The sequence below is a fragment of the Nannospalax galili genome, unplaced genomic scaffold (genome assembly GCF_000622305.1).
Source record: "Nannospalax galili isolate Female #2095 unplaced genomic scaffold, S.galili_v1.0 scaffold934, whole genome shotgun sequence".
Lineage (NCBI taxonomy): Eukaryota > Metazoa > Chordata > Mammalia > Rodentia > Spalacidae > Nannospalax > Nannospalax galili.
Window position 1 is genome coordinate 778,554 of NW_008334762.1, and position 11,198 is coordinate 789,751.

The window sequence follows — 11,198 nt, forward strand, 5'->3', positions numbered from 1 at the left end:
CCGACAAGGGGATTCCACGTCCCTTGTCCAGACGTCCGACAAGGGGATTCCACGTCCCTTGCCCGGACGAGATCCACGAATACAAATGAACAAAAAGTTCTACGGATGTGGATCTCACAGACCCTGGGGCGTCCCCCAGGCCGACAGGCAAAGCTCAAAGACCGTCGTCTTGCTCTTGCCCTGTCCAAAAGTACAGACGAGATCTCAGATTCCAAATTCTACAGACGCTGCCTAACAGGATCAGACAAGACAGACAAAAGACAGACAACTCAGGACACAGAGACAACACTGAGGTTGGCCGGCCAACTCACCTCCCCGAAGGGACTGGAGTTGTCCTGGTGGTTCCCTCTGACCGGCTGATCTCGGTGGGACCTCCAATTGTAAGAGTGAGACCACTGAGGACAAGTCAGTCTTCGGGTTGCAACAGCATGAGGTTTATTTGATACACAGGTACCTGTGGGCACAAAGTCTCCTCGGAGGACTTGCGCGCCCCCATGCTGGGTTTTTGCACTTTTATAGAGCAGAAGCAGGGTACAGAAGCAGAAGCGCGGTTATTGGTTAATTCAAAAACACACAGAGTAATTTCAAAAGCACACAGAAATATGGGGTAAGGGTCGGGGCTAAGGGGAAGTGGGATTGCTAAATGGGAGGTGACCTCAGGGACACAGAGGTTTTTCTCCTGATTTCCTGGTATCGAGCCCCGGGGATTGCCAGATGCAGATGGCTTGACCACTACGTCCTGTTTTTCTGATAAGCTAGTTTCTTAATGCTTGACCTCTTGTCAGGCATTCCTATCAGGTGGCCTCATGGCGCCTAGGTTTTTTCAATCTGATGGCCTCTTTTGGCCTCCATGGGCATTGCATGACATGGGTTCACTTATATTACATGCAGGCAGTACCCTCATACAAATAAAATAAAATAAAATAATAAATGTTAAAGAAAGATTTAAGAAATAAAATAGCTGGCTCTTGGGGGCTGGTGGTAGTTCTAGAATAAGCAAGGAGTGAATGATGTTTGGGATTGTGTAAATTAAGTTTGCATAGATAATATATAATTGTCATGAGTGACACAAGATAGAAAGACAAAATTAATGGGACATGGGAAAGAAAAGAGCTCCTTTATCCAGGCATCTGGTTTTGCCTTTCCTGCTGATAGAATCAGGAAGCATCAGACTTCACTGATAAAGCCAAAGTAGCCTACAAGACAAGGCATGTTTTTATAAAGACATCTCAACAATAGAAAGGCAATAAATAAACGATGCTTACTTAGGGTCCACATCGTTTACAACCTTGAATTTTAGCTCTTTTCTTTCATTCCTAAACCTAAACAACACTCCATAAATCATACAATTTTGTTTACAAAAGGAAATTCTTTAGCCTTTAAACCTTGTTTAAAGTTTTTAAAGTCTTTAAACAATGTAATTTAGAAGGCCATCGGAAAGACACCTAAGAGTAACCCTCTCCATATAGAAGCCCATACCCACACTGGATGTCCTGTTCTTTCCCTAAGCACATCACATTTTATTAACCCCTGTGCTGAAAATCTGTTAAAAATGTCTTTTAATAAATTCTAGTGCTGCTTCATACTGGCTCATCCTGAAATTCTTCTGTGAAGCCAAGGATCCAGCTCTACTTAAATGGAGGTTCCAAAGAGGTGACAGAACTCCTTGTGTTGCTGCAGAGGCAATACACTATTTCTGGTTGTGTCTGCAAGGGTGTTTCTGGATGAGACCAGCATTTGAATGGTAGACTGAATGAAGGACGTTGCTCTCACCAGTATGGGGGAGCATCACCTAATCTGTTGAGAGTCTAAGTAGAACAAAAGAGTGGAGGAGGGGAGAATTCACTCTCTGCCTGACTGCTTAAACTAGCATCTTCATCTCATTCTGGCTTGACCTAGAACTTATACCATCTTTCCTGGTCCTCAGGTCTTTGGAGTCAGATTAGAACTCAGACTGGGTCTCTGTCTTACAGATTAAAGACCAGGAATGAACTTACAAATTATATAGAACATATAATATGTAACCATGTCCATATTATATTAAAATATATAAAAAAACCTCATATCTATCTATCTATCTATCTATCTATCTATCTATCTATATAAATGTTTATCAGAAATTGGCCCATGTAATTATGAAGGCAAAGCTTCACCATCTTCCCACTACAATTCAGAGGCCCAGGAAAGCTAGTTATATAGTTCCACTATGAGCCCAAAGGCTTGAGGAGGAGGAGAACTAATGGTGTAAGTTCCATCCTGAATCCAAAGACCTACTGATTTTTGTTCTCCTGTGAGACCTGACGATTACAGTCACCAAGTAAGGAGGTAGGATAGTCAAAAATAGATTTTTAACTCTGTAAGTAAGCTCAGTAAATTCATTGGTTCCCCAGGAAAACTTTAATTAAACATGTCAGACTAAGATAATGCCAAAAATAAATAAAAGTTTCTGCATTAAAAAAGAATCAATTTGATGGGGGAATGAGATTATTCAGTCCATAAAGCACTTGCCACACAAGCATGAGAGCCTAAGTTCTGTCCCTGTCACCCACATAAAGATGTGACAGCACCTGTAACTCCAGAACTGGAGAGACAGGTAGAAACAGGAGGCTCCCTGGTGCTTGCTAGCAAGTCAATCTAAATGAATGCATTTGGTGAGAGACCCTGTATCAAATAATAACAATAATAATAATATTGCAGAGAGTAACTAAGGTAGACAACTGACATTGAATTCTGGCCTTCATATGCCTGTACACACATGCATGAATACACACACACATACCATATAGAAAAAAAATAACTCGATTAGTATCATTTTAATCATATTTTCATTTTTTGTGTTAAATTAGTGTGGTGGTTTGAATGAAAATGTTCCCCATAAGCTCCAAGTATGTGGACATTTTGTCCCCAGTTGGTGATGCTGTTTTGGGAGGTTTTAGAAGGTGTGGCTCTCCTGGAGGAAGCAGGGAATGGGGCGTGCTTAGAGAGTACTTAAGCCTGCTGGATCTCCAGTCACTCTCTTGCTTCCTGTGCTTGCTTGAAGATGTAGAGTCTAGCTTCTCCTTCTGCTCCAGCCACCTCCAGCCACCATGCCTCCCCGCCATGATGGTCTATAATTACCCTGGACCTGTAAGCTCAAATAAACTCTTCCTTTTATTAAAAAAAAAAAATAGTGTTTTAAAATAGTTTGATTTTTCTCTGGCAAGAGGACCCAGAAGCTAGAGCAGTGAATAGAAAGGACTGTAGGGGAGCAGTGAATCTTTCTTTGAACTGAACAGAAAATACCTGCTGGGTGTGAGTAGTGTAACTGAAAAAGAAAGCATAATTAGAAAACATGTTTTAAGGTGGTACTGACAACATTGCAAGGAGAACAGAGGGACAGCTCTACTCTGTCACCCTTAGCAGCATGGGGAGTTCCTTTTATTGTTTAGGGATTGTGACTCAGGTAGACTCAAGAATAATGGCTTTGATGCAGCAAAGAATTTCAGGACTGACCAGTAAGAATCAGAATTGGGATTTGATAAAGATTTTTAAAAATTTATTATTTTTTTATGTGTATGATTTTACTGCCTGCATGTATGTAAGTGCAACTGTGTCATGCAGTGCCTGTGGAGGGCAGAAGATGGTGTTGGATCCCCTGGAACTGGAGTTACAGACAGTTGCTAGCTGCCATGTGGGTGCTGTGAATTGAATCTGGGTCCTCTGCAAGAGCAGCCAGTGCTCTTAACCACTAAGTCCTCTCTCCAGCCCCTTGATAAAGACATTTTAATAAAGGCATAGACATGAGGGTCAAGAGAAAGCGAGGCACCCAGGAAGAAAGACGCACCCCAGAGCATGGGTGTGGGCTTCTCTAAGAGAGTCATACTTCATTGTCTTTGCAATAGTCATATGTGGGATTCAGGTGGGTTGTGAAGCTATTACCTTAAAAGTTTTGCTAAGAAAATTAAACAAGATCACAGGATGATTCCTGAGTGGCATCTCACAGGATTGCAATTGACAAGGAAAATGTCTAGTCTAGAGCACAAGGATATAGAAAAATAGGATATATTTTTATATTATTTATTTATTTATTATTGTGTGTATGATGTCTGAGTGTGGCCACATATGTGCCATCGTGAGCCTGTAGTCTGGGAACAAATTTCAAGAATCAGTTCTCTCTTTCCATCATGGATTTGAGCTCATGTCATTAGGGCTTGTATCACAAGCAATTTTATCCTATGAGCCATCTCACCAGCCCAAAGGTGGATTATCTTTCCTGTAAACAAAGTCAACAGTCTCGTTTGAGATGCCCAGAAAATGGCATGGGAAAGGAATGAGACTCCACCCAAGATCATCTGCTATCAGACCTTAAGCCTGGGTCGTTGCTATTTCACACAGAATGCGTATATGAAAGGAACATTTATGTTGCCAACCTTCACAGTAATTGTTAATTGTGCTGAACTTCTAGCTTCTCAGCTTGTCAGAGGTTTTAATCAGACTCCTTGTTGAGGGGCTCCTTTAAGATCCCCATAATTTCCCAGTCTTTTCTACGTCAGTACTACCGAATAAGCAATTATAGAGCTATCGATTATGCTATTGATTATTCTTGATCTTTAGTGTTATGAATTGGAAATAAAAAGATATCATTTGAAATAAGAAATGTTAAGACAAGCAACAAAAGATGAGCATAGTTGCTGTGGGGTCATCTTTGAATATTCATTTGAAAAGGTCAGAGTGTAAAGTGTTCACAATTCATGAATATTTTTCTTTTGTTTATTTTCCTGCCAGCAGTATGTCTTTCTGGGTTTCAGAATCAATTTTTTCTGTACACAAACTCTTCTGTATTGTTGATGCAGAAACACAGCTCATATGCTAAAGGAGTGAGAGGTAGTTTTTTCTGGAGCCAAATAGGAATGACCATGGCCCGGGAATACAGATATAGGTTATTCCAAATTTCATGTTCCAATGTGGCAGCCATTTATAATAGAGCAAAGAAAGTCATTAATCAACAGTTTTCAAGTACACTGAGGGATACATTTGGTAGATGGGTTACAGCAGAAATGGGAAATCTCTGCTATGGGCCCCAGATGCCATCTGAAGATATCCTTAGCTTTTGAGTTGGTAGAAGCTTAAGGGGTCTGTTCATGTATTACAGAAGGACTTACTTAATAGTCACAAGGATATTAGGTCATACACAGAGGTGGGCAATGAATGACTATTAAGGGGGCTAAGGATAGCTCAAATTTTGTATTTAGACCCTGAACTTGCAACATTCTAACCTCTCCACAATCACTGAAGTTCTAATCAGTCAATTAGCTTTTGTGGACACAGCTTCTTTCCAGGAACTTCTGTTTATAGTATTAACTGTCATTTAAAAATCTGCTTAGTTCCTGGGGCCAGCTTCTTTCCTAGATAACTTCAGCCAGGTGCCCACTGCACCTTGACTCCCCCAGCTCGTTCACCCTCCCAGCTCCCCCAACCCGTCTCTCTTCTTAGCATGGACACTGGCTCATTTATTCTCTTAGCATCCCAGACCTCTGGACTGCCCTCTTGGACCAGGCTCCCCACTGCTTCCTGATCCTTTGCACCCAGACCAACCCAATTCCTCTCTCTAGTACATGGGAGCCTTTAGGGCCTGTTCCCTCCCTCACATCACCTTTGCATTTCTGGGTGGCACAGCCACCCACTTCCTGGGGCCAGCTTCTTTCCTGAGTAAGTTCAGCTGTGTGCCCACTGCGACATGACACCCCCCAGCCTCCTTCACCCTCTCAGCTTTTCCACCCTCTCTCCCCCTAGCATGGGCACTAGCCCATTTCTTCTCTTGGCACCCCAGACCTCTGGACTGTCCTCTTGGTCCAGACTACCCACTTCTTCTTGGTCCAGACTACCCACTTCTTCTTGACCCTTTGCACCCAGACCAACCCGGTTCCTAGGTCTGGTCCCTGGGAGCCCTCTGCCTTTCCCTCCCCAGCTTTGCCTTTGCATGCCTGAGACAGGACCTGGTCCCTGACTAGCCCAGTCCCCAACATCCTGAGGCCAGCATCTTTCCTGGAGGGATCCAGACCTTAGGAGAAAGCCTGAGAGCATTTGATCCTCATCCAACTTGGGCCTCTGTGGGAACTCCTGAGCAGCAGGACAAAACACATTTGGCCTCTCCAATATAAAATCAAAGGAGGGAACCTGATGCCTAGACCAACCAGTTTTTCATGCCCAACAAGTAGACCACAAAGGCACAAAAATTTACAAAAAGAAGCAGAGCTAAACTCAACAAAGGAAGGCTTGAGTCTCACACAAGAATCAGAAACTACAAAAGAAATCCACATGTCAAATTCAAAGCGAAAAAATAATAACATGAAAAACCCAAATAATATATCACCACCAAATACCAACAATCCTATAGAAGAGTACAATGAGAACCCCCTATAGGTAACACAGAACAGGGAATTCAAAAGAACAATTATAAACATGATATGAGAATTTAATGAATTAAAAGAACACACAAAGAAATTAAAGAACTGAAAGAAGATAGGGACAAACTTCTGAATGAATTCAGAAGAGTTAGAAATACTAAAGAATACTCAGACTGAAATGAAGAAGAAAGTGAAACACTCAATATGCCAATTAGAAATGACAGGAGAAAGCCTCGCCAATAGGATGAATGAAATGGAAAACAGAATAATAAGCCTGGAAGACAAAGTGTAGAAATGAGACCAGTCAAGTAAAAATTGTGAAAAATATAAGAAAACACAAGAATGGAATATGCAGGAATTGTGTGATACCATAAAAAGACCAAACTTATGCATCATAGGCATAGAGGAAGGAGAAGAATCTCAGGATAATGGCATGGACTAGATCTTCAACAGGATGGTAGAAGAAAATTTCCCAAAATTAAAGAAAGACATGCACATAACACAAATATAAGAAGCACATAGAACACCAAATACACAAGACCAGAAAAGAATCTCTCCATGGCACATCATAGTAAAAACACTAAATGTATAGAACAAAGAGAGAATACTGAAAGCAGCAAAAGAAAAACAAGTCACATACAAAGGAAAGCCCATCACAATTATAGCTGACTTTACAGTACAAACTATGAAAGCCAGAAGAGACTGGACCTAGGTCTTCCCAGTTCTAAATGACCACAGATGTCAACCCAGATTATTTTACCCAGCCAAAATGTCCACTATAGTTGAAGGGGAAAGAAAAACCTTCCATGACATAGAGAATTCATGTCCTGACACAGTACTTTAAGAGACCAACACAGAAAAGTAAAGGAACTCTCCATAAAACCTAGAGAAGAGATTGTACATCTCCTCTTTGGATCCTGTCTGGAGTCACACTGCAAAAAAAAAAAAAAAAAAAAAAATTCATGCCCAAAAAACCAGCCCTTCAAGGAGTTCTTGAAGCAATACAAAGAGCTGAAAAAAGGAATGACTATACCCAAGGGTAACAGAAAGAAACTTGATGAAGATATAATTGAAAATGCACACCAACACCAAGAATGCAAACAGAAATCAAGACGTCAGGAATCAATACATATCTTTTGATAATAACTTTAAATATCAGTGGACTGAATTCCCCAGTCAAAAGACACAAGACACAGGCTAGTTGACTGGAAACAAAACCCATCTTTTTGTTGTCTGCAAGAAACCCATCTCACTTTCAAGCACAGCCACTACCTTAAGGAGAAAAGATGGAAAGAAATATTTCAAGCAGATGGTGCTAAGAAATAAGCAGTAGTTGCAATTCTAATATCTGTCAATATAGACTTCAAAAAAAAGTAATCAAAAGATATAAAGAGGACCACTTCATTCTGATCAAATTGTTCTGATCAAACAATTGACCAAGAAGATATTACAATCACGAACATATATTTACCAAACTCTGGTGCACCCAACTTCATAAAAACAGTACTACAAGACTTTAAGACCCAGATTAATCCTAACTCATTAATAGTAGGGGACTTCAATACCCCATTGTCTCCAGTAGATAGGTCAACAGGACAGAGACTCAACAGAGAGACATCTGAATTAAGCAACACCATACAGCAAATGGACCTAACAGACATCTACTGAATATTCCACCCAACCCCCAAAGAATATACTTTCTATTTAGGGGCCCATGGAACTTTCTCCAAAATCGACCACATACTGGGGCACAAAACAAGCCTCAACAAATACAAAAAGACTGAAATAATTCCATGCATTCTATCAGACTATAATGCAATAAAGCTTAAAATCAACACTGGTAGAAACCCTAGTAACTACATCAACACATGGAGATTAAACAACACACTCCTGAATACTGAATGAGTCAAAGGAGAAATTAAGAAAGAAATAAAAGTATTCCTGGAGCTAAATGAAAAGGACAATAAAACACAGCAAAACCTCTGGGACACATTGAAAGCAGTTCTTGGAGGGAAGTTTATAGGGCTAAGTGCCTACATTAAAAAATCAGAAAGAACACAAATAAATGACTTAACATTGCAACTCAAAACACTTGAAAAGCAACAACAAATGAAACCCAAACCCAGCAGACAAGAAGAAATAACAAAAAATCAGAGCAGAAATTAATGAAATATAAACAAAGAAAACAATACAAAGAATCAATGACTCTAAGAGCTGGTTCTTTGAAAAGATAAACAAGATTGACAGACTGAAGCCCAGTTAACCAAAAGAAAGAAAGAGCAGCTCCAGATCAGCAAAATCAGAGATGAAAGGGGAAACATCACAACAGACACCAAAAAGATACAGAATATTATAAGGGAATGCTTAAAAAACCTATACACTACTAAATTTGAAAACATAAAAGTAATGGATAGGTATCTAAAAGCATGGGAACCACCAAAACTAAACCAAGAAGAGATCAACAGCTTAAGCATACCAATAACCCGTAAGGAAATTGAAACAGCAATACAAAACCTCCCGACTAAAAAAAGTCTGGGACCAGATGGATTTACAGCAGAATTCTACCAGACATTTAAAGAAGATCTATATCCAATACTATTTAATTTATTCAAAAAGAATGAAATGGAGGGAAAACTTCCAAATTCCTTCTATGAAGTCAGCATCATTCTAATACCCAAACTAGGTCAAGATAAAACCAAAAAGTAAGCTATAGACCTGTATCCTTAATGAACATAGATGCAAAAATTCTCAACAAAATACTTGCAAACCGCATACAGACACACATCAAAAAGATCGTTCACCGTGATGAAGTCAGCTTTATTCCAGAGACATAGGAATGGTTCAATATACATAAGTCAATAAACATCATAATCATATAATGGATTCAAAGACAGGAACCACATCTCAATGGATTCAGAGAAGGTCTTTGACAAAATTCAACATGCATTTATGTTCAAAGTCCTAGAGGGAATTGGACTAGAGAGAACATACCTCAACATAATTAAAGCCATATACAACAAACCCACAGCCAACATCATTCTAAAGAGAGACTCTCTCTACTCCTCTTTAACAAAGTACTTGAAATTCTCACAAGAGCAATAAGACAAGAGACGGAAGTTAAAGGAGTAATAATTAGAAAAGAAGAGACCAAATTATCGCTTTTTGTAGATGATATGATATACCCATTCCACCAGAAAATTCCTAGAAATGATTAACAGTTTCAGTAAAGTGGCTGGTTACAAAATTAATCTACAAAAGTGTGTAGCCTTTCTATATACCAATAACGAGCAATCAGTGAAAGAGTACCTGGAAACATTCCCTTTTACAGTAGCCTCAAAAAAAAAAAAAAAAAAAAAAATAATAAATCTGACCAAAGACATTAAAAACCTCTACAATGAAAATTTTAAATCTTTAAAGAAAGAGATTGAGGGAGACATCAAAAGATGGAAGGACCTCCCATGCTCATGGATTGGAAGATAATGACCATTCTACCAAAATCCAGTTATAGATTCAATGCAATGCCAATCAAAATCCCCATGAAATTTTTCACAGAATTGGAAAAAAATCAAAAAATCATCCTAAGATTCATATGGAAGCACAAAAGACCTCAAATAGCCAAAGCAACCCTGAGCACTAAGAGCAGTGCTGGGGAGATTACTATACCAGATTTAAAACTGTATTACAGAGATATAGTCTTAAAAACAACATGGTACTGGCACAAAAATAGACCCATAGATCAATGGAACAAAATTGAAGAGCCAAATATGAAGAGCCAATTCCAGCCACCTGATATTTAACAAAGGGGCCAAGAACATTCACTGGAGGAAAGACAGCATGTTCAGCATATGGTGCTGGCAAAACTGGATCTCCACCTGCAGAATGAAACTAAACCCCTGTCTTTCACCTTGCACAAAAGTCAACTTCAAATGATCACATATGTTCACCTTAATGTGAAGCCTTAAACTCTGAAACTGTTAGAAGAAAATATTGGGAATAACCTACAAGATATAGGTGTAGGAAAGGATTTTCTAAACCAGACATCTATTGCTCAGGAAACAAGGTCAATAATCAACAAATGGGACCTCATTAAACTAAAAAGCTTCTGTGCATCAAAAGAAGCAACCAAGGAAGTGAAGGGAAAACCCACAGAGTGAGACAGAATCTTCACCAGCAACACATCTGACAGAGGTTTAACATCCAGAATAGATAACAAACTCAAAAAAACAAAGAATCAAGAAAGGAAGTAACCCAATTAAAAAATGGACCAAGGAGCTGAACAGAGAGTTCTCAAAAGAAGAAATAAAGATTGCTAAGAAGCATCTTAAAAAGTGTACAATATCATTAGTAATTAGGGAAATGCAAATTAAAACCACTTCAAGATTTCATACTGGCTAAGATCAAGAGAACAAATGATACCAAATGTTGGAGAGGATGTGGGGAAAAGGGAATGCTCATCCACTGCTGATGGGCCTGCAAACTTGTTCAGCCCCTGTGGAAAAAAGTGTGAAGAACTCTTAAAAAACTACAAATGAACCTACCATATGTCCCAGTTATACCACTCCTTTACATATACCTAAGGAACTTATCCTATTGCAGTGACAGTTGTGCATCCATGTTTCTTGCTGCTCTTTTCACAATAGCTAAAAGATGGAAACAACCTAAATGTCCCTCAGCTGCCGAGTCGGTAATGAAAATGTGGTCCATTTATATGCTGGAGTTCTACTCAGCAGTAAAGAAAGATGAAATCATGAAATTTGCAGGCAAATGGATGGAACTAGAAACTGTTATACTAAGTGAAATAACACAGACTCA

The 11,198-nt window shown here is 39.4% G+C and overlaps 1 non-coding gene across 1 annotated transcript; it reads left to right on the top strand.

Annotated features, from left to right (window-relative positions):
* Positions 1-7,202: 7,202 nt before the first annotated feature.
* On the top strand, positions 7,203-7,321 carry LOC115069675. The gene has a single exon (XR_003848917.1). It is a non-coding gene; the product is annotated as a small nucleolar RNA SNORA26 (small nucleolar RNA).
* Positions 7,322-11,198: the final 3,877 nt, after the last annotated feature.